Raw genomic sequence first — 27,083 nt, 5'->3', positions numbered from 1 at the left:
GGCGCAGGCGTGGGGCTGGCTGGGGACGACCTGCGAGCGGGCGCCCCCGGGCCGCGGGAGCCGGAGGGCTGGGCGCCGGAGTGGGAGGGCGCGTGGGGGCCGCGGCGGTCCCCGGGGCGCCGGAGTTGCCCTGGAAGTTGCGGTCCAGGCGGGCGCCGTGTGAAGACCGCCCTCGCGGCCGCTGCGGATTCCGGAGCAGCGGCCTTGCAGCGCGTTCCGCCGCCCCCTCGGCCCGCGGCTTTCGCTTTTGATTCTGCAGAAATGAATCCTCTGCGCCCAGAAAGCCGGGGGTGCTGGAGGCGAAATCCTCTGGGGAGCGAGGGGCGGCGTCCAAAAGCCGCGGAAAGGGAGAATGCGGGATCCGGCGGGGAGCGCCGTCGAGCGCCGCCGGGCGAGGCTGACCCAGGCCAGAGGTCCGGCCCTTGGCGCCGCTCTCCCGAGGGACCGGGGCTTCCAGCCCGCTGCGCCCCCAGCCGAGGCTGGTGGACAAGTCCTGCGTAATTCCCTTCGAAGTGCTTTGGATTAAGACTGGGCGGGGAGAGGCCTGGATTCCAGGAAATGAATAAAAGTGGAAACGACTGTAAATCCCAAATCTAATTCCGGTTTATTCCAAATTCCATTTGATTGGAAACAGACTGTAATCTGGTAGCGCAGGGGCTGGGTGCATTTCTTCTAATGACAGTCATCGCAGGGCCAGGCCAGGCCCGTCCTCCCCAAGCTGGGGTCGTGCTTTGCGGTGGGGGTGCTGTTACCTCTACTCTTAATTTACGGTGGGGAAGCATTCAAGTTCAGGCTGGTTTGGAAATGACCTTGCAGGCCTTCTCTTGTCTGCCACAGGCATTTCCCAGCTGGATCAATTATGTTCAGACTTAAGTGACACCGAGGAGTCAAGATCCTCTCCTGTAACGTTAGTTTCCAAAGACGACTTTTAAACAGACTTCTTAGAACACGTAGTGACCTCAGGAAAACATTCTGTGTTCCAAGGGGGAGCAGAGCTCTAAAACCTAAATTTTGTAACTAGGCTATGATCTCTCCATCCCAGTAAAGGAGGTATGCTCCTGATGGCATGGAAGCTTTGAGGGCAGAGTTCTGTCGTCCTTATCCTCATGCCCCAGGGCCCGGTGTATACTACGTGTTCAACAAACATGTATAGACGGTGCTTATAACTTTAAATGTTGGCCTGAAAAGTCATTTAATAATTTCTAGGATCAATCATTTTGAAAATCAGAATACTAAACCCTTTAGTCAGTTTGAGGACTGATGTGCCTTGCTTACATGTGGTTTTAAACTATCTGGGACTGGTGAAGTCACTTTAAATAAGAACGCACTTTAAGATGTTAGGAAATTGAGAAATAACAGGACAGTTGCACGAGAATGAAGTCCCTCTGTAACAGTCTCAGATGGAATACCTTTAGAAACGGAGACGTCACCACGTTCACTAGGGTTCTATCCATTTTAGATAAATTCATCATCCAAATGTTAGGAACTCAAGGTTGAACCGGACATGCGCATTGGCAGGCCACAAAAGAGCCACGATTTTGGTGCTGCCGTATAGATATGTGAGAAAGTTAAGGGACGTAAGTTCTCTGAGTGGCAGCAGCAAGGGGCACCCCACTGAGGATGGTCCCGTGGTTTGGATTTGGGGACGGAAGAGGTCCATATAAACAGACTTGTAAGAACTTTCTCAAAGCCCATCTGCACATCTGTTCCTCCCAGCACCACCTCCTGAGCCTTCTCTCTCGCCTCCATGCCCACTGGTCTTGTATTTCAGAGCAGTCTCCAAGCCTCTTGTTTCTTCTCTTCTTCGTGTTCCCCCATCCCACATTCCTAGCTTTCCTCACATCACACTGAATGTTCACATGCTTTCTCTGGCGGAAAAAAAAAGCAAACACTCAAGCAGGGAATGATTTCTGTAGGACTTGAAGTCAGAGCGCTTGACTGTGAACGTTCATTAAATAGACCCAGGGATGGGATGAGTCACGCCACTCTGGGCAGCCGCTTCCTCATCTGAAAGGAGTAATAATTTTCACCTGCCACACCGTGAGAATCCACTGATGACTTCAGAGGCCTGGGGAAGGAGTGTGAGAGCGAGCACATGGAACAGAGAATTTTCCAATTCGGAGCTAGTTGACCAGGAACAGCAAGACACACAATTAGTTAGAAAATATGACTTTCCACGGAGAGCTGCTAAAGGGGTTGAAGATTTTAACACTATTGAACCATGATCTTCACAGTAAAGATGGAGAAATATAAATAACTGTTGCAAAGTTTCTGATTTGTCACTGGTCCAGAGAGTCAATGAAACTGCAGGAGAGAAATCAAAGTAGCCACCAAACTGCTGAGGAGAAGAAAATCAGTGTGTTCAAAAGCAAGTCGAGTAGCATGTGAGGCTTCGGTTTGGAAGCGCTTGTCCCGGGGACAGATGCTGTACAAACAGGTCTGGGTCTGGTAGGTTCTGAAGGGCCACCAGTCACGTAGCCCAAAGCTAATACAAGGGCTCTGATCCTGGTGGGGCTGAATACAAGACATCAGAGCTAAAAGGACAACATCTTGGAATCCTCTGTAATGAGGGAGTGAGCAGCTCACTAGGTTAAGAGCAGTGATGAGATAGGGGATGGCTTGGAATATAATGGGGGCCCACTAGGAGGATTTCAGTCAAGTGGGATGAACCAAGATCAGAAGTGGAAAAAAAGAGATCTGGGCAAAGGAAGGCACGGGGGTACTTTCCCTGGGAACTCGGAGACAAAGGGAGGTGTCATGTCTCAGTGCGGGGGGAAAACCAGGAATCGGATCTCAGCCACCGCACTGCTGCTCCAGTGCACTATGCAACGTCACCACAGGGTCCCTGTCACTAACACGGGGCAAGAACACCTCCTGGTGAAGTCAGTAACGTGGAAACACAGTTACTTAGCTGCCCCGGCAACAAGCTTCCGGTTGTATTGAACCGATTTTCATCCTGGACGAATGATTACCAGGTCTTTCTCTTTAGCCGCCATGAGAAATCTGGTCTCATATTTCCAGCTGCCGGGTAGATATTTTTACCCAGAGGTTCTGCAGTCACCTCAGGCTGAATATGAATGAATTCATCAGTTTCATTCATCAGTTTCATACTTTCTTCCCTTTTCTAGTGCAGGTCCTGAGTCACCAGGCAGGAGCCTAGTCTTCATTTTTAATACTGTCTCTTCTAGCATCACTTCCACATAGACACACACCACAGAAATGCCAGTGGTTGTGTTGGGGGTCTCCCACTGTCACCTCCTTTCTATTGTTATTGCCACTGGTCCTGCCCCAGGCTCTTGTCACGTCCTGCTTGGATCGTTGTGGCCAAAATCCTGGCCTCCTCTCATCCCCACCCCCCAACCTGTGCTTCTAGCTCAATCCTTTTACCGTACAGTTTTGATTACATCACTCCCTGGCTCCAAACCTCAGGTCGCTCCTATTTCCTGCAGGGTAAGATCTCAGTCCTTTAGATCTGTGCTCACAACCCGATGTTGGCTTGCCCATGTCTGCATGCTCAGTGTGGTCTCCCACTGGCCCCAGCTCGAAACCCAAGGCACCTGCCACCATTTTGGATGCATGACTTTAGGCTTCATTTTCAGGTCCTTTGCTCATCCATTTCCTTTAAGTGAAATGCCTGACCTCACCCTACCTTCATCTTGAAATCCCACCAGTTCTTCAAGATTCCAATACTCCTTCCTTCTGAAGCTTCCCTTCATTAGTCTCGGAAGGTCTCTCATCTCTCAGCAGATCTTGGCTTTTTACTCTCACACAGCACGTACCATGTCTTTATTCTTCAATGTGTTCCCATTGATTGAGACCTGATTTATCTTTGTGTCCATCACTAAGTGATGCCTAGAGTGGGGGCTCCATAACTTAATGAGAGAGTGATTGTGTTGTGATGCCAGAGAAGGGCAGTGACAGAAGGAAAAGGGTGTTTCAAACCCAATTCAAGTCCATAAGAGGAAGAAGTAGCCAACCCTTGAGCGATCGGGTCTTTATAGGCAAAGTGGAAAAGAGGCAATTATCTGGAAGCTTCACAAACCACCCTCTGCCTCCTTTTGGTCCCATTGCATGAATGACTTAAGCTCTGGTAGCTGGAGGAATCTGTATGACTATTAACATTCTACATTGTAGAAATGGGCTTCTAGTCATGTGTGTTGGACAGAGCTTTCCAAAGCAGCCTAGAAGGTGGGGAAGCCAAGTTGATAGTGATTGGGCTGGAAGACAACAGATTTGCTACGCACGGTGCCCATAAATGCTGACGGCATCCAGATACATGGAGGAATTCTTGGTCTGGGGCTCCTGAATTTGTCTGATCTGGAATTCCTTTCAGGCAGCTCTTCATCTGATTCATCGTGGCTCCTTGACTGACAAAATATACATACTGTATTATCAAAATACATAATTATGCGTGTGCTAATTAGCCTGGGGAGTAGTTTGAATGTTTCTAATCTAGAAGAATGAAAAGACTTACCTGATACTCTTGTGTTTACAGTAGGTTTGAGGACAGGTGGAAAACAAATTATAAAAATCTTGCCAGCTTCCATGTTCCAGAAACAGACATGCTTCCAAACACTCTTCAATATATAAGCCTTCAAACTTGAGAGGATAAATCCATCCTCATCAAATAGATATAAACAGCCCATTGCACATGAGGAATGAACTAGAGGGAAGAAAAACAGGGCATGATCAGGTACTGAAGGTTTGAAGAGTTGGGAATGAGACGCTTTATTATATAATGTTGGGATTATATTCTCAAACCTCTTCTGAGATCTGAGAAATTGGATGATCTAAGTGATCAAGAGCAATTGTATCTATGCCATATAGATTTTGACACATGGTGTTTATAGAGTTTCCATAAATATGTTACAAAATGGAAAAGATACTGGTCATCTACCATGTGAAAACATTTGGCCACATGTGTGAATCCTATTCAGGGCACTGTTTCAAACTGGCACATGGAAATGATAGTGTTCCCTATATCACATAGAAAATGGAAAAAAAAACTAAATAACATCTTAAAGTAAGAAACAATATTTTAATTACTTGATTGATAGTTTTTTAAAAATCAGCATTTTGCTATGTAAATCTTTCTATCTCTCTAACCTCTTCAGCATAAAAGTATATTGTGGCAATATATTGTAATGACCTATAATGGAAAAGAGTCTGAAAAAGAATTCATATGTGTGTGTGTGTATGTATATATATATACATACACACACACACGTATAACTGAATCACTTTGCTGTACACATGAAACTAACTATACTTCCATTAAGTACATTATGGAAAATTCACAACAACTAATTCAAATTCAAGCAGGTATTTAATCAGAGACTCATATTCACCTTTAAATAAAGAACTTATTTCTTTCCCCCAACAGCCACAAAATTCTGCAGAGCCAAATTATTAAACCAGAAGCCCATGGGGGCAAAGACCATTTGGCTAAGCTAGAGGTCTGCTTTAAAACAGATTGAGATTCATTTGCATTCCACCCAAAATAGTTGCTGTTTTGAAGGTTGAGTGCCCTTTTTAGTTTGAGTTGTGAATAAGAAAATATCTTTACAAAATGAGGATGTTTAAAAATAGGTAGCTGCAAACCCTAAAAAGCAGAATAAACACAGGGACATGACATAAAATGAGCAAGAGAGACTCCCTGCTGTGTTCAGTACACGTCCCACGGTGTAGGGAGTCTAGGGCAGGGACCTTTTGGGGCAAAGGGGAAATGGATCATTCATGGGTGGATGCTGGGGTGGGGACACACAGAAGATGGAACGCTTTGCCTCTTGTCCGTCTGGGTCTCAGTGTTTCACTTTCATCCTGATCTCTCAGACACCCTGTCATCACAGTCTTGACAGTGACTGTCAACGGGGATCCTTAGAAATTGTGTAAGTAAGGCCGTTTCTGAAGAGTGTTCTCCCTACCTTCAGCCACCTTCCACACTCCTGTGAGCTAAGCTTCCCCCCCGCCGCCCGTACACACGTCAGAGTCTCTGCGTGTCTTGGTCTGGATTCGCTTGGAAGCAGACCCCGCGATAACGATCTGGGTGCAAGATGGGAGAGAGTCAAGCCCCACACTCACCCAGCCATGCTCCAGAGCCGGCAGCTTCTAGCTGAATGTCCAGGGACACGTCCCCTCAGGGTTCCAAGTCTTAGTTTCTTCTGCAGAACGAGTTTAGTAACACCTCCCTAGCAGAGCTGTCATAAGAACTAGAAAAAATTCTTGTGAAATGTCTGGCAGATAGTAAGTGCTCAAACTAGTGTCATATGATGTATGTTTTATTAATACTTCAGTATGAAAACTCATATTTAACTAATCAAATATTACTCTCAGTATTTATGTTTCAAGCTTTTGATTCTATTTTTTTTTACAGATTTCTTATAATATTTTAAAATTGAAATATAGTCAGTTTACAATGTTGTGTCAATTTCTGGTGCACAGCGTAATGTCTCAGTCATACATATATTCATTTTCATATTCTTTTTCATTATAGGTTACTACAAGATGTTGAACATAGTTCCCTGTGCTGTACAGTAGAAACTTGCTGTTTATCTATTTTATGTATAGTAGTTGGTATCTGCAAATAGTACCTGCAAATCTATTTTTTAATCATTAAAAAAAAACTTTAATCCAAAGTATATTGAAATGTAATTTTCTCTTTGTTGCTTTTCAAGTTTTCTTTTAATAGTAACCAAAGTAAAATGCAACTGGGAAGATAAACCTGGTAACCCTACTTGCAAAATGTTTCTGCATTTTGAAATTGAACAGAAATTATTATTTTGTTGATCTACTGTCCGTCTGCATCACTCGTTATTGGGAAAATATTGAGTTCGTAGACATTTGTCTCTGTCTGCCCTAAAATAATCCTTGACAAATTCATTTAGACTCCTCAATCTTAAAGTGATCCACATTGATCATTTAATTACCAAGATAATTAGGTAAAATTGCTGTACTTCACTTTTTTTTTTCCAAATGGACAGAGAGGATCTGTTTTCTCAGAAGAGCAGTTTAATTTACAGTGGATGCAAGAGTAACCCGTGTTTCCCTGGCCAAACGGCTTAATAAGGGTAATAATACAGCTGACTGTCACCACCTGCAATCGTGGGACTTCTAAATATAGTCAGATTTCTCCTAACTGACCTGAGGAGTCCCTGAGGGTCCCTTCCCTGCTTGCAAAACCAGGTTCTCTCTGTGCTGCCTGCATCCCACCATTTTCACTTGCTTTTATTCTGGCCACCTTAGCGACACTTGACCTCAGAGATCCCAAATGCCCCCAAGGATGCCGACCAACCCACCGTGGCCGGAACCCATGGAGAGTCCCCCATGTTGCCAGCAGGTGGGTGCAGGTTCTGCATCACTGCTCAGCCGGCTGTGTTACCCCCTGGCCCCATCCTCTCGCCTTGGAGGCGCAGCAGGGTCACCTGGTGGATTCTGTGACTGAACTGAATTGAAGTGGGTCTTTCACTCCGGACCCAGATACAAGCATCCGGCTGTTAGGATGGAGCATGGAGCAGGCGTCCTCTGTCTCACCCTCTGAGTCTGTTACAGCTTTTGTGTTTTCATATAAAATCCCTGGCATGTCACAAAGGCTTGAACAAGTATACTCACCTTGTGAGCTTATGAAATCTTGGACTTTATCAAATAGGCAATGGGGAACCATGGATCCTTCTATGTAGAAGAGTAACATGAGGAGGGTAGATATAGAAAGCTCAGGCTTTGCGGGGAGTAAGTTTGATGACGGGAGGACAGAAAGTTAGGAGCTTTTGCAACTAGCATCACACCCCACACGGGCCTGGGACCTTGACTCTCTCCTCCCTTGACCTGGGTGCTTTCCAGGAGACTCCTCCTTTTTCTCCTGTGGCTGGATGTTGGAGTAACAAAAGCTGAAAATGTAGAGATCTCATTCTTAACAGGTCGGTTCGATCTTTTGCTCTCACAAAATTTATGATTCCTGGGGAATGTGATCATGTTCCAACATCATCCACATTGTATTTATAAAGGATGAGTAATTTGTGCTATTCTTAGCTGTTTGCTTCCTTTGAAAACCATATTAAAGATGGATATGAATTAGGTAATACAGCAGTGAGTAATGCTCCTTAAGTGTACGTGTGACCCCGTCATCAAACCTTTGCACTAAGTGAAAAAGTGTCACGATGTTTTGTTTTATGCCTTGTGCTTTGAATACATGAATATACTCTTTATCTTCTGGGTTATTTCACATAGTATTTCGGTCTTAAGTGTAACTCTGCTCTCCCCTAGATACAGTTAGAAGATACGTGTGTTTCAGGAAAAATCGGCAGTGTTGTAATTTTCCAGATTGTGGGTTCATCGGCACTTAATTTCCCTAGATGACAGTTTGTTCATCTTTACGACAGACTTACAGCTGCTTTGGCTTTCAAATCTTACAATCCTAAAGCATCATCATAGATTATAAGCCTCTTTTTTTTTTTTTTTAAGCCTGATGACATGGGATACACTTCATGACAGTTTTTACACATTACTGTTATGGAAACACAATTTTGATGCAAGGAAATGAAAATATCACTTTGCACAGGGTCTGCTATGTAGAAACACTAATGAATTGTTTAATAACAGCAATAATAGTGATATTATTATCACTATAAGTGCAGGTAATGTCGTTTTTGTTCTCTGCACAATTGGTCACATTGGCCTAATGACAGTCAAATCTACGGCTTTTCGGAGCTGGCTCAGCACTTTCTCTGTTTAACCCTGTTACCCGGAATTTCTCATTTTATTTTCCTCCCCTTTCATGTCTCCTCCTAGATCTGTATGATTTCAAAGACGTTCTGGGCAATCTTTATAGAGCCTAGAAGGATGATTTATCCTGATGGTTTTCATTAAAATCTGTTGAGCGATACACGCAGGCTGAGGTGTAGTGCATCTTTTAAATGCTTTCCCCTGGACCCCACTCGGCATGAGGAGAGGGAGTGTGGGTTACATGGGACTAGCTGTCAGGCCGGTGGACGATGAAGATTCGCTGGGCAGGCCTGGAACGTAGCAAGTGGCTTTCACTGTGAGCTGCTGGTCTGATGCTGACGTGTCAAAGAACCGCTGGGCTGAGCCCTCAGTGGCTTTCTATGCAGCCTAGATATGGGTTGATTTGGGAAAAAAGTGTCTGACCCATAAAATTATTGCTCTGACCAAAAGTATAACTGTAACAAGATTGAGGAAGAGACTTGAGAATAAGAAAAAAAAAAAAAGAAAGAAAGTAATAATTCCCTCACATTACACTTCATGGGGTTGGATACAGACGAAAGCGAGTGCCGGCTCTCGTAGACGCAACAGAGCAAGCGGCGTTGTGTTCACAGACAGAGTCACGTAACGGTGCTGTCCCACCTTCTGTGTTCATTGCTTCTGAACATCGCCCTAGCCTCCCCCTCAAAAAAAACTCTTTTTTTTTTGTATATAATATATTTTTATTGAAGGACAGTCAGTTTACACTGTTGTGTCAATTTCTGGTGGGCAGCACAATGCTTCAGTCATACATGAGCATACATATATTCGTTTTCATATTCTTTTTCACCATAAGTTACTACAAAATATTGAATATAGTTCTCTGTGCTGTACAGTATGAACTTGTTTATCTGTTTCATATATAGTAGATCATATCTGCAAATCTTGAACTCCCGATTTATCCCTTCCTACCTCCTTCCCCGCTGGTAACCATAAGTTTGTTTTCTATGTCTGTGAGTCTGCAGAACTCTCTTTTTCTTCCAGTTTTATTGAGGTATAACTGACATACAGCACTGTAGAAGTTTAAGGTGGACAGAGTAATGACATGACTCACACACAGCATGAAACAATGACCACAGGAAGTTTTGAGAACATCCGTTATCTCATAGAGACACAAAACTAAAGAAAAAGAAAAAAACGTGTCCTCCTTGGAGTGAGAACTCTTAGGATCTACTCTCTTCACGTTCATGTGTGACATACACCTGTGTTAATTATTTTAGTTTATCGTGTGGTGCATTACTTATTTCATAACTTGAAGTTTGTACTTTTTGACCACTTTCATTTCATTCCCCCCTCGTGCCACCGCCACCGCTGGTAACCACAGATCTGATCTCTGTTTCTGTGAGCGTGTTTGTTTTTGAAGTAGAATTGACCTCCAACACTGCGTTTGTCCCTGGGCCACAGTGTAGCGACCTGATATTTCTATGTATCACAGAATGGTCACCACAGAAGCCTAGTTATCGTCTGTCACCCCGCAGACGTTACATAGTGATTAACGATATTCCTCCTGCTGCACATTTCATCCCCGTGACTCATTTATTTTGTAACCAGACGTTTCTACCTCTTAATCCCCAAACTCTCCTAATAGCTAGCCAAAAGTCAGCTTTTTGTGGGGCTGTCCTTTTACACGGAGCACACAGCAGGTGTTCAGTAAATAGAATTAGTTCTAGTGACTTGATTTATTAGCACTGTCAACTAGAACGGAAATGAGAGCACATCTGTTCATGTATGTTTGAAATGTGTTTTCAAACTGAAAATGTTTAAGTGGCTGAGTTCATCAGAGAGATATCAGATATCAGAAATATCAGGTATCAGAGTGATCTCTGTCTTTCTGAACCCTCTCCTGGTAACTTCAGCAAGGGTTTCAATTTCCCTTAACACCAGATAGTTGGAGCGCTGTCAATACTCAGCTGAAAACACTCAGCTCCGTCCTGGACCCATTCTTCTGCTGATGGTCCGACAGTCTCCTGGTGGTAGCGACAAGCTGAACTTGTCCGCCTGGGGTTGCTTGCAGGGGAGAGTTATGGTATGGTTCTTCCCTACTTTGTGTTGACTCCTCTCTGTTCATAAGGAAACACAGTGAATTCAGAAATTTGCTTGCTTTTTGGCATTGACCTGCTGAAGTATCAGTTTGTCCATAATGCGAAAAGCCAGCATCAGAGACAAACGAGGTCGATGACCTCTGAACTGTCTTGCAGCCTCGGAGTTTTCAACTGCGCTCACGCGGCGGAGGAGAAGCCGGGCTTCGGTACCCCTGTGCCCTTTGGAACAGGTGGAGCAGTGTTACTGAGAGCGTCCTCCCTTTTTTTTTTGAGCCCACGGTCTTTTTTTTAAACGTTTACCTCTCCCCCCATAAGGAATGCCCCGCAGATCTCATACTTTGGTAAGTTTCAGCACTCCTTGTCTGAGTTATTTTTCAAAGCAGAAGATAAGCAGTGATCAAAGAGGGGCTTAGTGGAGGTTGTGCATTTGTAAGAGCACGGAAATGCTTATTTTTTTTCAGCCTCTGGCTCTTCTCAGTCCTAGGGGTGAAAAGATTAGATCAACAAAAGGCAGAGACCTCCTTTCTGAATATAGGCATTCCCCATTTTACAGATGAATCCTTTTTCCAAAAGTGCACGTCAGTATTTGTTGGGAATTTTGAATTCTTTGCCCTGAGAGAAGAAGTTGAAAATTATGGGTGGTTTCCAGGCTGGTCCAGACAACATTACTCAGTGTATGTCATGAACAAATTTTGGAAATACTAGGACCGGCGGTGGGACTGCAGAACAGGAAGCCAATCACGTGGGTAGCCTGCAGCGAAAATCTTTGAACGCGCATACGCATAAAGCACCCCTTCCCAAATCTCACGTCCATCTTCTTGAGCCACTTCTCTGGGCTCTGGTGTCCACATACAATCCTGAGTCACACTTTTTTGCTTATAGTTGGGCTTTCTTCCCAAAATCTATTCCTTGTTCCAAATTTATTAGTTCCTCTCTTTCTCAAATAAAACTACCATTTTCTTAGTTCTGCTTATCTAACCTGGTGATAGGAGAAAGCAATCTGATTGAATGAAATCATATTTTTGTGTGTGTGCAAGGGATTAATAACCCCATAATCTTTCTATGCTATTTGCATTAAAAAGCAGAAAGTCTTGTAACTCAAATACAAGTTGTCGCATTTACTTCAATTTGATTTTCACTTATTTGTTTTTACAAGCAAGGTAGTGATGTGGGCCATGAGAATAAAACTGTGAATAAAATATGACCCTTATCATCGTATAGGGAGACAAGTATATAAATGCCAATAAATGTGATATAGAAAGTGATGATGAATTTCAAAAGAGGCTCTTATGCAAATATTGAATTTTTATGCATTGCTAGAGAAGCAGATAAAGTGATAACAATAATATTTAAAATAATTTTGATTGTCTTGTAAAGATGTGCACATTTTCCAACATAGTAATTCTGCATATAATTGTATACTATTGAGAAACAGTCACACATGTGCACTGAGAAATGTTTCCAAAATATCCATAATAGCACTAAATTGGAAACGTCACAAATGTCTGTGGATGGGAAAATGGATTAAAAAATTATGGCATATTCACAAAAGGAGATATTATACAAGCCACAAAAATGAATGGAATGTTTAGCTCTAACCAGCCACAAGGATGAATCATAATAATGATGATCCAAAAAACTTGCAAAGATTGAATGATTGAACATGACTTTTATAAAGCTCAAAACCATGCAACATTTAGTGATATTCTTTAGGAAAACCCATGTTGTGGGGAGGGAGGAGGACTGAATGGCAGAGGCAATGACATTGACAATATTCTCACCTCATTATTAAGTTAGGCGACAGGTTTGCCGGTGTTTGTTTTATTATTAACGCTTCATGACTTGCTTGTGTGTATTTACATGTATGAAATTATTGCATGATAAAAATGTTTTATGTGTACTTTTTAAGTGATCGCCCCAGTTTTGGGGAAACACCGGAGAGGGGACACAATTCTGACAGAAAGACTGGGAAGGTTTCCTGGGGTCGGGGGTGCTATGTTCACCCTGGATTTGAAGGAAACGTAGGGCTCTGGGGGTCAGACAGATGCTGAATGGTGGGAAGTGGGGAGAGAGAGTGAGGCAGACAGGTACCTGGTGGGCTGGAGATGGGGAACTCGGGTGGGCTTGTGGGAGCCGGAGGCGTAAGAGCTGCAGCTGGGAGAGGGGAGGAGTGGTTCCATGCAAGGCACCGGGCGACCCTGATGCCAGGAAGCCCCCTCAAGAACCCATGAGATTCCCAAGGAAACGAAAGGAAAAGAAGCCACAGGTGACAGCAGGGGGAGGGCAAGGAAAGACGATCAGGAGGACCACTCAAAGGTGGTCTTGAGCTCCTGGGATAAACCAGGGGGCACAGAGCTAGGACATCCAGGCAGGAGCTGGTTTCAGACCCATGGAGGGAAGGATTCCATAGCCCAGAAAAGGATGGTCCTTGACAAGAGGGAGTAAGGAGGTAAATGATCAACAAACGTTAAAGCTGAAGGAGTTTACAGACGCCACATCGATCGAGGTACCACATCCGATGTCAGACATCAGAGAGGGGGGTTTCAACCAAATCATCGCGGGGACAGAGGATTAAGTTTTTAATCCATTCATCAATTATGGGCATCCATCTTGGCTGTGTATACATTCGCTCCCTTTCTGTGTCTCTCTCTGTTACGTGGTTACCCCAAAGTTGAGCGTCTCTTGGATGGCCAGTTGTGATAGGAAGACAAAAGGCGAGAAACCAAGAAAAGGAACTGCCATGTACTGAGCACCTACTGTGCTCCAAGTATTCCGATCAAAGGGCTGGAAATGCCTTTATTTCTGGCGTTGACCACACCTCTGTGCTCAGTGTTATGGAGAGAGCAAAATCAAAGCTTGCACAGGGTAAGTGACTCACCCAACCAAAGTCAATTCAAAAACACAGACTATCTCTGTGAAATCATACTCTGTCTCTCCTTGATTCACACCCCTCAAAAAAATGAAAAACAAAAGACGCTGCACCTTTAAAGAAAAGTTTCAGTTGGTTCCACTGAGAAGTTTGCATCCACGCATTTTTTCGCTCAGGTGTCTTTGGCACCTCTAAAGGTCTGCCCTCCCCCCGTGACGTTTCACCACCTCAGTCCGGATGGAAGGTTCTGGCACCTTGTCAGTTGCTTCTTTGAAGGTACAGGCTGTCCCCGCAGTTAAGCTGTTCCAGCAGGCATCCCTGGAGAATGTACTTTGATAAAATTTTTTGCTATGACCAGCCTTGTGGCCTGGCCACTTTCCACTGTCCCCTGCACGCACATTCCCTTACCTTGACGGGCCTTCAGTTTATCTCCTCGTGCTGATGTTACTCACATACAATTATTTTCTTGTTATTAAAATCATAATCACGCTTTCAGCTGCTATTTATTTCCAGAAACTGCATATTAAGATAATTATTTTTATCTTGCCAATGCTAAAGTTACAACTCATACATTTTATAGTCATGGTGCAGGAATCTTAACCCCAGAGCTGCCTGCCTCGAGCTTCTCGGTGAAGAGAGAAGCAAGATTTTTCTCCCTGAGAGAGAGGGGAACGCAGGAGGGACTTGGGGATGGATAAACTTCTGAGGGGGCAGGTACCAGAGAGCCAACGAGGGTGAGCAGGAAGGGTTTGCAGGCAGCACAGAAAGGCCTCCCCGAAGTTAGAAAGAGCCATCTTTCCCAGAAGCTCCGTCTCCTCCCGCCCCCACGGGGCATCCTCAGAGCTCTGACCCTGATTTTGGCTCCACTGGAAGATAGAGTCCTCTGTTACATTTCCCAGTTCCAAATTAGCCATAACATGGGTTTTAAGAGGCAAGCACCATGCAGACGCTGCACCGACCGTGTAGGGGAAGACGTTCTTTTTGAAAGCAGTCCTGAGATTCACTACAGGGCGGAAGAGCTTTATGATGGAACATTAGGAACTCATTTTTTAAATAATGAATCATTACAGGGTGGAACAGTTAGTTGAACAATGAATAATTCTCTACAACTATCACATACAGGGAAAGAGCCAGGGGCTGTAGCCTCCTGTGTGTATGGAGTAGCCCGACCCCGCTCTCAGGTGAGGACCCCGCACGTGGCCAGTGGGGGCTGCTCCTGCAGCCCCCTTCTCTTATCATTTGCCCTCCTGGTTTCTGATCTAGACACCTCGGTTCTCAGACATTTCAGTCCTGCTACCTCGATATAGTCCTTAAAAATGATCACAGATCGCAAAGAGCTTGGGTTTATGTGTGGTGTATTGATGGATATGTGCTGCATTAGGAATAGTAAGTGAGAGATTTTTAAAATACTTAGTTTCAATTTGCTGAAAAGTAACCATGGAAGTCCATGCCGTGTGAACACAAATATTCTTAGGAAAGTTAACTGTTTCCAAAACAAAAATAATTTAAAGAGTGTTACTGCAAATCTCTTTAATGTCTGGCTTAAGAGAAGAGGGTGGATTCTGATGTCTGCTTCTGCTTCTGTATTAGAGACTGGGAGTGAGGTATTATGCATCGTGTAGCTTCTAGAAACTTCCCCAGTACACTCCTGAGTGCATGAGAGTGAAAAGGCAGATTCTGTCTTAGTGTGACTAGGAAAATTGTTGTGATCTCAGGGGCCTCGTAGAAGTGGCTTAGGGACTTCCCGGGGTCCTGGGCCACATTTTAAGGATGATCACTACTCTAGACTCATGGGCCTTCGTTTCGTTGGAAATAAGCCAATGTTTGACTGACGGATGACAGGAATTAAGGTTGGAGAGCGAGGCTGAGCCTGCAGCGTATCCTGTCTTACCTGGACGTTTCTCATCTGCTGGGAAGGAGCTGAGCGCTCCTGCCGAGAGGCAGACGACCGTTAGAGATATTCCAAAGCCCACTCTGGATTTAGCTTGCTTGGTGTTTCCCAGAGGTCTTTTTCAAGCATTTTTTTAAAAAGTCTCTATCATAACTGTATGAGAAAACCAGGACATCTTTCACTCTCTTTTTTCCACCCAAGAAAGCAGATGTTTAAGATCACCCAGTTCCTTTAAAGGACCACGGAACCCACCCCGATTCCCTGAGTCCACCCCCCATGCGGGTGGTGTCCCCTCACCATGAGGCCAACCCATGTGCACAGGGCGATGTAGACTGTGGGCTGAAGGTGACTGAAAGCAGACATCTCAGCGTAGTTCTAGTATAGTGGCTCGTGTAGGCACCAGTGTATACCCTTCTCTGATTCTCTAGGAAATAAAAACAGTTGCTATTCCAGACAGGAGCGACTGTACCCTTTGGCCAGAATCATTAAAGCTCACATGTTCTCAATGGGAAGAAAATTCACCAGTCATCACTGGGACGAGGGGGAGCTGATTGAACCACACGCTGCCCACAACCCAAGGCAGTCAACTTTTTAAGGAGCCATGTCTAAAATGGATTATAATTTATACTCTTGGAAAATGCATAATTAGAATTATTTTTGTCAAATGCTTGTTTGAATGTACAAATAATATTACTAGGTTTTCTGATTATGACTTTGAGTTAGCCCAAGTCTTTGCAACAGTCGCAGACTCCCTTCCCCCATTCTAGTCCAGACTTGCTTTAATCATTTTTATGTTCCTGTAGGTCCATTCAGCTCTTTCATAGACTCTTTCTGGAAACATCTATCACCTGTTCCAATGTGGTTTGCATGCGTTTTCTCCTCTTTGCGACTGCTAAATGAAAGTGTTAGTGAGAGGTCCCTTCATACACCTCATGAATTATCTACCTTGTTTATCTATAGCGACTCTCTCCTTAACCTGCCATGTCTTGGCAATGGGGACGTTTCTAGAAAGGGGAGAACTCATTATCAATCTCAGAAGAGGAGTGAGCTGACGTCAGCTGCCGAGTTATTCCTAATCTATGTTTCCTTCTTCTTCCTCACCTTCCTGCCTTGCTGCTGCTTGGAACGTGACTGGTGACCTGCCCGTCATCTGGGAAAACGTTATCATCTCTGGGCGTGCGGCACGGATGATGTGGGTGAGTCCTGAAATTAACGTTTAAGCTGTTGATTTCTCTCTTTGTCTGAGGAAGAAGAAAACTGCCAAATGAAATTGTTTGATGGGAAAATATCTTCCGGATCCTCGTGGCCACTTGCGGGCACCCCACATGCCTTCAGTTAGAGTTAATCTTCCTGCATTAGAGAGGGAGAAATTCTGAGGTGTGCTCTTGGGAGCACCCACATTCAAATAAAACAAAGATGAATCGTGGTCAATGACTAGAGCTAATGTTTAAATTTTTGCTGTTGGTTTTCTTTTCTTTTTTTGAAGAAGAGGGTTTATGTGAGTTTGAAGAATAGTTTGTTTTTTTTTATAACAAAACCATTTGTAAATATCCCACATAGTTTGAAATGGAATTTTCAAAGGCTCTTGTTCAGTTGTTTCTGTAAATCACACTTCTCAAATATTCATAGTTACCATTCGTGGCAGATAGAACCGTGCTTGTTTTGTGATGCCGGCATTGTTCCTAGTATAAACATGTTGGAAACGGTCCATTGCTGATTGTATGTATATTAAATGAGCCAGGAATCTTGACATGAAAACTCCCCCTTTAATAGGTCCTTAGGAGATGGTTTCAAAACTCAAGGTAGCAAAACTGTTAAATAGCAAACTCTAACTTTGCTTTCCCAGAAGAGAGGTAAGGCGGGGTAGGGGGTAATAGCTCGTTGGTAGAGCACATGCTTAGCAAGCATGAGGTCCTGGGTTCAATCCCTAGTACATCCACTAAAAAAAAAGAGAGAGAGAGAGAGATAAGGATGTACTGGGCACTCAACTATTCTGCACACAGGACCGGGCAGCAGAGAGAGGATTTGCATCTGCTGGTGGATTTCTTGCTATGGAATGGAGACTAGACAGGCAGGTTTTGAATTTAAAAAAAAAATAGATTTTTAAATCTATTTCTTTCTAGTTATCAAGCATGTAGGGAGCATCTTCCCAAAAAAACCCCAAAACAAAACAACAAACCGTTGATTAGCATGATACTATAAAAGTGGCTGGTCCAAAGGCACCTCTGTATTTTGAAAAGTACTTGACGCGGCTGATGCCTGGGAAGAAGGAACCCGCTGAGGTGTACCTCCCCGGGAAAATCACGGTCTTTGTCATCAGTTCCACTTTCATCCCAAGTCTCCCTCTAAATAAATTTCACACTGCCGTGTCGCTGCCTGAGCCGGTGGAGGTGGCAGGATGTCACTTGCTGGGAGCAAACACATTCATTCCTGCAATCTAGTATTTCTGGAATTTCTAAAATGATGTTGCGTGATAGCATGAAGTCTGGCATGGAGGTCTGTAAGACTTTCTGTCCTGGTGTAAGCAGTTTGGGGGTCTTTCTTTTTGACGATGTCGTGACCCATAAGTGGCCTTAGGAGGCTGTGCCATGTGAGTGTGATCTGTTGAGCAGTGAGTGGTTGATTTGACACAGTCATCACCTAATCAGCTGTTTTGCCTTTTGGGTTACGTTGCGATTCCTCGGTTCTGCATCTAAAATCTCCTTTCGGGGGATTCACACCGTGCCTTTCCCTCTGTGTGTGTCTCTGGGTCTTTCCATTGCCCTCCTTCTCATGAGCGATAACCACCTGGAGAATCATCCTTAAAATCTCACCTTCTCTTCCAGGAATAATCAGTAGCCAGAACCTACTTCTTTTAAACTGATCACAAGCCAAATAGGGCGAATTCTCCCTGTGTCTGGGACCTAGAAAGCCTTCCTCTGAAGATAACACTTTATCTGTGAGGTGCTCAGGAAATCTCCAGAAATCTCTGGTCCTAAAAGCAGCAAAGTACAAGCCAGGGTGTCTGACTGTTGTTTCCCATCCGACTCTGTTGTAGGGTGTTGGCCTCCCCTGCTTCCCTTTTTCCTTCACTGTTACTGCCCCATTCTAGTCTGTTAAGGAATCTCTTGACTTAATGGGCCCTTTGGTTTTTTTTTAATTTGCTTTTGTTCCATTGATAAGGATAGGCTGGCTCTGCAGCCTAGTTATTGGTTTGGTCAATATGGAATCATTCTCTTAAAAAAAAAAAAAGCAAATGGGTTTGTCACTCGGACACGATGCTGTGATGGACACGATCATGTGTCATCATCACCCTCATCACTTCCTCCTTCCCGGGCGCTGGGGGACGGGCTGCCCAGGCATCTCATTTAATTTCCATAACAACCTCATGACACAGGGACTTTCTGTCATCCAGTTTTATGGATGAGTAAACTGAGGGACAGCTTCACCTGAAGACCATGGGGTCCAAGTCATAAAATGTTTTCATTTAGACACCTTTTCCTTGAACCATTATTGACTCCTCTGTACCTTCAAAGGCAGGATTTTGGTGCCTCTCAGACAATACTTTGTCACCTACAACTAAATTTGTCTCTTTCCTGGCAGTTATGCAAAGCATTCTCATCAGTCAGGGCAGGGGTGGGGGGCAGGCGTGATTAGAGTAAAAGATGTGTTAATTAGTAGGGCGCTTGGCCCTACAGACGTGAATTTCCGTTTCTAGAGGAGTTGATATCTTTGTATCTGGCAGTATGATCATATGTTAATAGAACTAACGGTAGTTTTGCAGGGGAAAAAAATCCAACAGAAGCCAACATGTTTCCAAATTCATATCAACCCTGGTTCCTACAGATTCCACTTAGATTTTCGACTTGTTTTTGAGAGATCCTGCATTGCCAAATCTAATCACGTGCACTTCTCTAATAGCTAATTTTCTGCTGTATTAGTCAGAGTCATAAGGCCCTTCTCAAAATAAGAGAGACCGGAAAAGCAGAGAGTTACCTTGGTCAGCTAGTCGCCCTGCTTGAATCTCCCGAGGTTCTCCGTTGACAAGTGTCAGCGTTGATGGAGCCCAGCTATGGACGCTCTGGGCGAGGATGCTGGGATTGCCTTGCCCAGAGTGTGCAGCTCCTCATCGCGTCTCACCTGGGTTTTCCAACACTGTGCCAAACCCTTCTTTCCATCTTCATGCCATCCTCCATCTGGCGCCAGGGAGACATACCCACGCTGTGAACCTGGCCGTGCCTGTCTCTTGCTTCCAACGCCCCAGCAGTTCCGTCTTGCTTGCAGGAGGGCTTCTCCACCGCAGCACGGCAGCGCCCCGCTGAGCGCTGATCACCTGCCTAGGTGTCGCAGTGAGGGGCTGCTAATTATAAATCCGAGTATTAAAATTTTAAAAGTATTTACTTTTTTAAGTAAAATAGACCGGATTCAGGTTTACCTCTATAGTGTTATTGTTTGTACTCACTTTTATTCCGTATTATTTCTTGTGTGTGTAATACAGATAAATAGATCAATCGATAGATCATCGATCCATCAATAGATTATCTATAGATCAACAGACAGAGAGAGGAGGAGGTTCTGCCTGGCTGTGCTCTGGGGCTTGTGTAACACCATCAGCCATCTTACCTCATCACCTAATGGCTCCTGGTGGACAGCTAATAATTCTGTTTACCAAGAGTTTCTGCAGGGCTTGCGAGTTGTGATTTTGTTTGCATTAACTTTGTCTCTGTAATGTTACTCATGGATAATTTCTAGGTGAGAAGGAAGGCAAGGATAGGCAAAGAGACCTCCAACACTGTGTTGCACTGAATGATGCTGTGGACGTTCTGATCCATAATGACAACGATGTATGATGACCAAATAAACATCGCAGGATCAGTGATGCTAAGGAGTAAAACTTGCAAGAAGTTAAGTCATATACATAAAAGTTAAAATCTATACAGGGCATTTGTTTCAATAGCAATAAATAACATAGTCACTCTTCAATGGCCCATGCTTATTTACTTGTTTAGTACTACCCATGTAATAGAGGGTGTGGAAAAAAAAAAGACAAGGTTCTTTTCAAAGGAAAACAAGATACTTTGGAAAATCTTACGCGCCGAAGTTTTTCTTCTAAAAGACTGATTCTGTGTACAGTAGACGATGCCATTACTCACACGTTTGTATGATGGTGTTCTCCATCCCACTGTCATCCTTCTGAAGTGTCTGCACTGCTTTGCGCTGTTTATTCTGCAGTCATTTTGGGAGAGGGGAGAAGCTGGGAAACCTGGAAGTGTTGGTTGCATGAAAAGCCACGTGTCTTGTGTCTCGGTCTAAATGAAGGTCAAGAACAAAGCTCATTAGGATGACCCGCAAGTTTTCCCCGGTCCTGTTACCATCTACCAAATGTGTCCGCCGCTTTGCTTTGGGCCCGTTCTTGTGTCACTTGTCACCCCTGCTATGTCCGGTGTGTCCTGCCTTTAGCATCCGAGGAGCTCCCATGTATCCATTATTTTTTTCATTTTCTTCCTCCTGCTTCAATTTCCTTACCTTGTCCTTATCTCGTGACTCCCGCTTGTCTTTTACACACGGCTCCTGCAAGAATTTTGCCCCAATAGGCATCCTCTCCTCCCACCCCCCTGGGTGTGAGACTCCACTGGACTCTTAGAGCACCCGCACGGGCCTCCCTCCTGCGTCTTAGTGTGTCGGAAGGGAGTGCTGGATTTACCTGTACGTGCCCCCTGTTGTTACATCAAATCGGAAAGAACTGGCACTTCATCCTTTAACAAGTCTTTATGCCTAACCCCTAATGTCTGGAGGCTGTCACAGGTTGTGTTTCTTGTTTGTTTGTTTTTGTTTTTTTTTTTTTTTTTGGAGGGAGGCAATTAGGTTTATTTATTATTATTTATTTATTTTTAGAGGAGGTACTGGGGATTGAACCCAGGACCTTGTGCATGCTAAACATGTGCTCTACCACTTGAACTATATTTCCCCCCCAGGTTGTAGTTCTTGAAGATAGACTGTGAAATGGACTTTGCTGGCCAAGGTGTTTGTTAGCAAGAGCTCCTGGGACCAAAGCCAAGGGGGAACATAGGACAGGGCAGAGGGAGACGTGGGGGTGGGGCTGTGATCCCTGGAAGGGCCCCAAACCACCCTAGGGAGCCCTGGAGCTGGGGTGACCTCCAGGTTGTTTCCAGCTAGAGCCGGAAGGCCCCAGCACTTCTTCCCCCTCATAGACTGGTCCCGTGGGATGCAGGCTGCCCCTGGAGGGGGCGTGACGTGGGCAAGGCAGCTGTCTTCAGTGGAGGCAACCCCACAAAGGACTGATAGCTGAGGGCTGCCTCTTGGCAACCCTTCTAGAAGCAGGAGGAGTATAAATCCTTCACTCTTATAAGAGGACCTGGGCAGGATATCGTAGTGTCCACTGTAGAGACACAGAACTTTTTTGTGAAATTAATGGAAGACAAGCAAAATGTCTGTCAATTTGGGAAATGGGGCATAAGAGGAGGAAATGAAACACGTGGGCCATTTCTATCTGCTCTATTAATAGAAATGGTTTTAATAAAATGGATTTTTCTCTGAATCAGGAGAGGTGATTTTTTTAAAAGACCCTTTAAGCTTTAAGCCTTGCAGCACTAAAAGCAGCAAATGCATTGTTTGTAACTATTCCAAATATTTAAACTTCTGCTACTCATTCTGTAAACATTTGTGGACTCCCTGAAAGACACGCAGCACCAGAGTAGCTGGTGTGGGACCTGAAAACAAACTGTTTAAAGAAAAAATCAAATATCAAGGAGATTTCAAGCCACTGGTGGGTAACAACATCTGGACAATGGGTCATAATTCAGAGCGAAAGAAACTTTGGAACAAGATGTCACATGAGCTGAGCTTTGACCCTCCAGAGACCTGAGTTTGACTAACAGGAAATGTTAGCTTTTACTTTTCTACCTGAAATAAGATCTCATTCAACTTTTATAGCTTCTGCAACCAATGACCTCTATGTATTGAAAGGAGGGGCATGCTTACCAAAACCTATGGTGGCCAATGAAATCAGAATCCTAACTGCTTCTTCTCTATTCCAGTCCCAAAGTCTGTGTGAGTGTGTGTGTGTGTGTGTGTATATGTGTGTGTGTATATATATATATATATTTTTTTTTTAATTGAAGTATAGTCAGCTTACAACGTTGTGTCGGTTTCTGGTGTGCAGCATAGTGCTTCAGTCATACGTCAACACACCCATATTTGATTTCATATTCTTCTTCACCGTAAGTTAATATTCCCAGGCTCTGAAAATGAGATAATGCTTGTACTTCTCAGGCTTGGTTCCTGTAGGGAAAAAACGTCCCCAAACATGGGACTGGATTTCAATTCCAGGGCTGGGCCTGTGGTCGCCTATAGGCCTTGCTCTGTAATGTTGTCCTATAATCACCTCCCTGGTGCCCTGTGAGCCCCTGACCCCGCCGGTGACGGAGCCCTGTGCAGGATGGATGTTGTGTGTGCCTCAGCTCGTTTTCACTGTGTTTAAAAGACAGTGCCTTTATTATTTTTTTAATTGGAGTTTAGTTGATTTACAGTGTTTGTTAGATTCTGGTGTACAGCATAGTGGTTCAGTTTTTTATAAATATATATACAGTCTTTCAGTTTTATATATTTTTTATATACATACTTATATATATATATATTCTTTTCCACTATAGGTTATTATGTACACTGAATGTAGCTCCCTGTGCTATGCCACCGGACCCTGTTGTTTATCTATTTTATATATAGTAGTTTGTATCTGCTAATCCCAAACTCCTAATTTATCCCTTCCTCCCACCCTTTCCCCGCTGGTAACCATAAGTTTGTTTTCTATGTCTGTGAGTCTGTTTCTGTTTTGTGAGTGAGTTCATTTGTATCTTTTTTTTTTTTTAGATTCCACATGTAAGTGGTATCATATGACATTTGTCTTTCTCTGACTTACTTCACTTAGTGTGGTAATCTTATCTAGGTCCATCCATGTTGCTACAAATGGCATGATTTCATTCTTACTGTGGCTGAGTAGTACTCTGTTGTATAAATACACCACAGCTTCTTCATCCAGGTATCTGTCAGTGGACATTTAGGCTGTTTCCATGTCTTGGCTCTTGCAAACAGTGCTGCTATGAACGTTGGGGTGCGTATGTCTTTTCGAATTAGAGTTCCCTCTGGATATATGCCCAGGAGTGGGATTGCTGGATCATATCGTAAGTTTATTTTTAATTTCTTAAGGAATCTCCAAACTGTTTTCCATAGTGGCTGCACCAAACTACATTCCCACCAACGGTGTAGGAGGGCACTCCTTAAAGTGAGTGCCTTTATTCACCTCCCTTTCACTTAAGCAGGACTTCCCCTTCCTTTTAATGGCTTCTGTGTACGTGCAGTTCCTTTGTTTTCCCTGCCTTATCTTTAGTTGCTAAAATGATGACAGTGCTGATGAATAAGACATTATCTCTCTCTCTCAAAGATTTAGTAAAAAGGGGCAAAAACCGAAGTACACCGAATTACAATAGCAAAGTTCTAAATTCTGCTTAGGAGGCAGTGTGGATGGTAAGGAAGTGGTTAAACATTACTCTGCTTAGAAAGAAACTGTCCTCAAGACCAATAGGGAGCGTCAGCAAAATGAGAAACAATTGATTCATCAGGTGCTTCCCTCCTCGGCGTGTAGAGATTGAGAGTATTAACTTGGCAAACTTATCTACCGTCTGCTTTAGTCCACAGCTTTCTCCACCAACCATTTTTCCCCCTGTCGGCCCCGAAGTCCCATATTTAAAGATTTTAAACCGTCGGTTAGCCATTCTCCTCCTCCAGCTCTTCTTCAGCTGTTACCCAGGAGGTAAAGAGAGGAGGTTGAAGGGCTGTAAATCTGTCCAGTCTGTGTGATCCTTCCTGTTGGATTTAGCGTCACCTGCTTTGTATCAGTCACGCCAGAGGTGGGTGCAAGGTTCTGGGCCACCTCTATCTTCTAAGGAACAATTAAAATATAAGCTTTACATTGTAAGACTATTATCATAGTATTAGTACCGGCTATAAGACGGGCAGGAGGGTTGGGGGAGGTGCAGTGTTTGGGTTAGTATGTGTTTTCTGAGCCACTTCCCACCACTTGAAAACCTAATTGGAAAATTCCATTAAATTTTATAGCAGAAGGACAGAGAGCTTTGCCATCAACCTGAAAACTTGGTATGAAAATATAAATTTTAATGATCCATTTTACATGAAAACTGTCGATTTTAAAGGTATTGAAAAAGGCTATCTATTTAATATAGTTTGTCTAATTCATCGAGTCTTTATTTTATCCAATAAATGCTTGGAGGATCCAAAGCTCAGATAATTTTTCTTCTTTTTAAAAGCTCACCTCTGTCATCGAAGAAGATGACCCACTCTGCGTGCATTTCTTCTTTACTGTGATTAGTTTTGCTTCGATAAATCATTTATAGTTGCAGAAGCATTTGAATTTAGCAAACAGCTTGCAGAGGGAAAATCAGCTTGCCTCTGGAGAACGTGAGGCAAACATCAAAGCACGTGGTGTTCTGATGTTCATACTGTTTGGTTTAACAGGTATAAATCCCAGTCGTGTTTCATGCTGTATACTTGGGGCTAGTGGTAAGTGTCCTCCTGCCTATCTGACCCTGATTGAACCTGTTTCTTGGACTTTCTGGGGAAGAATTTACGTGAGGTCAATGATTTGTACTTGTTCAAAGGTTACTCTGCTACATAATTCAACTGTCAGCAGAACTCGGTCTTGCCTGGCCCATGATTTTGTATAGATCTGGGGGAAAAAAATTAAAAAGATTCCAGCACATTTTATTGCCTAGGACACTGACAGATTCGCATCGGCTATGTCAGCACGAGCGTTGGGGAATCGGGCAAGGGTTCTGCTCGCTGCTGGGCTGAACTTTGTATTTCAAGCACGTTGGGCTGGAAAGACAGCCCAGAGATAGCGCGGAGGGGAGCTGACCTCGCAGCGGTGCAGGGAGATAGCTGGGCGATGGTGCTGTTTTTATCAGACAGCAGTGAGTGATCACTAAGTTTGCCGGGTTATCTTGGAAGCCTTATCTCTTCCAGCTCGGGTCCACTGAGAGGCTGGAGAGTAGTGAGAGCCTATTTTTAACAGCAAGTTCTACAGACCCATAATTGAACAGGTTTTTTGGTTGTTTTTTTTTTTTTTTTCCGTTCAGAAGCCCCTCCCTCCCCAGACATCCCGAAATGTCTAATCAGGCCTTTCAATATTTCTGCATCACCGACAACTTAGAGGTTTGAATGCATTGGGGATGTTCTGTCTTTTGCTCATGCTCTGGTGTGTTTAAGAGTCTGTTTTCAACAACAGTGTAGCTCTCATTGGAATTCAGAAGTATCTGGGTACTGTGCCCTCTTGAGACACAGAGAGCATTAACATTGCTGGAATATTTTTGCAAGTGTCCAGAAGAGATTTACCCTCCATGCCCGGGGTACCTTCTCCCCAAAGGAAATGTAATGTTTGCAACGAATTCAGGACCTCATAGCCCTTGACTCTCAGGGTCAAGATCACCCAGAACAGTTTCCAGTTGTTTCAGTTCTATTTCTGATAGATTCCCAAAGAATTCACCTTCAAGAAGGTCCTTGGAATTTTCTGAGTCCTTCTGGAATGGTAGTGCCACCGCTGGCAGTGGAGGAAGTCACTTAATTTTAGTGGCAGCTTTGCATTTAGTGTATCTCCCAAGTAAATGTTAATGGTCCTCTTCATCATCATGGTTTTTATTATTAGAAAAAGTCTTTTCTGGTGGTACTGTAGATTTTGAGGATACATTTAAAAAAATTTTTTTTAATGCAAGAGCCTTTTAGGTTTTGCTTTCAATTGTTAATTTTTTTTTTCTTTCCCTTTTAAAAATCACTCCAAATCTTGAACATGGGGCTCCACCTAGTGTAAGTTTTAGGGTAGGAAAAAATAGTATGGATCTAAGGAGAGAGTAAAAATTAGCTGAATGCACTCCTTTATGATAAGAAGGCAAAACAAAAGACAGTGATATTTCACAAAACTCTTTTATGGTTCCAACAGCTTCAAGGAATTTAGGGACATAGAAACATTCTTTTTCATTCCTTCATTTGCCACAAATTCTTACTTTTATACCTTTTTCAAAAGGCAAAAGTACATTATAGATGTGTGTAAATACAGTTTTAGATTGCAAACATTTTCTTTGCCTGTGGTAAACGGATTTAAATCCAATTTTCCGGTAGTGTAACAAGACAAGAATCTTAAATGAAACAGATTGGATGTCTTCACTGTAAACTTTGAGTTACTGCTTGAAATTGCTTTTTTTTTTTTTTTAATAAATAGGGACTTAAAGTTTAGACTAACATTTTTATTTAATATTTTCCATGATGTCATCTAATTACATTTTGAAAATGTTTATATTGCATCCAGCTTTAAGATTTAGATTTTTTCCCCTTAGCAGCCACTAAGTGTCAATAATGTTATTTTTTACAACTTAAAAATTGTCACTGTAGTGTAGTATTCAATTTCTTTGAATTTTGTTCTCCGAGAGGGGAATTTCCAGTGCTTGTATCTGTTGCCAGT

At 43.5% G+C, this 27,083-nt stretch overlaps 1 protein-coding gene across 19 annotated transcripts in view; it reads left to right on the top strand.

Moving 5' to 3' along the window:
- The window catches only part of LOC105086006 (band 4.1-like protein 3), a 189,462-nt gene that overhangs the window by 1,502 nt on the left and 160,877 nt on the right, over positions 1 to 27,083 (top strand). For 11 of the 19 annotated variants that reach the window (XM_064481592.1, XM_064481587.1, XM_064481591.1 and 8 more), the window contains exon 1: positions 23,720 to 23,736. The exons of 1 other annotated variant lie outside the window; for it this stretch is intronic. The gene's annotated coding sequence lies outside the window, so the exon portion shown is untranslated. Of the gene's footprint in view, positions 1 to 16,644; positions 16,753 to 23,716; positions 23,737 to 27,083 lie in introns of those variants that run through there. 7 more of the 19 variants (XM_064481580.1, XM_064481593.1, XM_064481583.1 and 4 more) reach the window with 3 other exon arrangements.

Source organism: Camelus dromedarius, chromosome 32, assembly GCF_036321535.1.
Source record: "Camelus dromedarius isolate mCamDro1 chromosome 32, mCamDro1.pat, whole genome shotgun sequence".
Classification (NCBI taxonomy): domain Eukaryota; kingdom Metazoa; phylum Chordata; class Mammalia; order Artiodactyla; family Camelidae; genus Camelus; species Camelus dromedarius.
The sequence above is the reverse complement of the archived record's forward strand: the minus strand, read 5'-3'. Positions and strand labels throughout refer to the sequence as shown.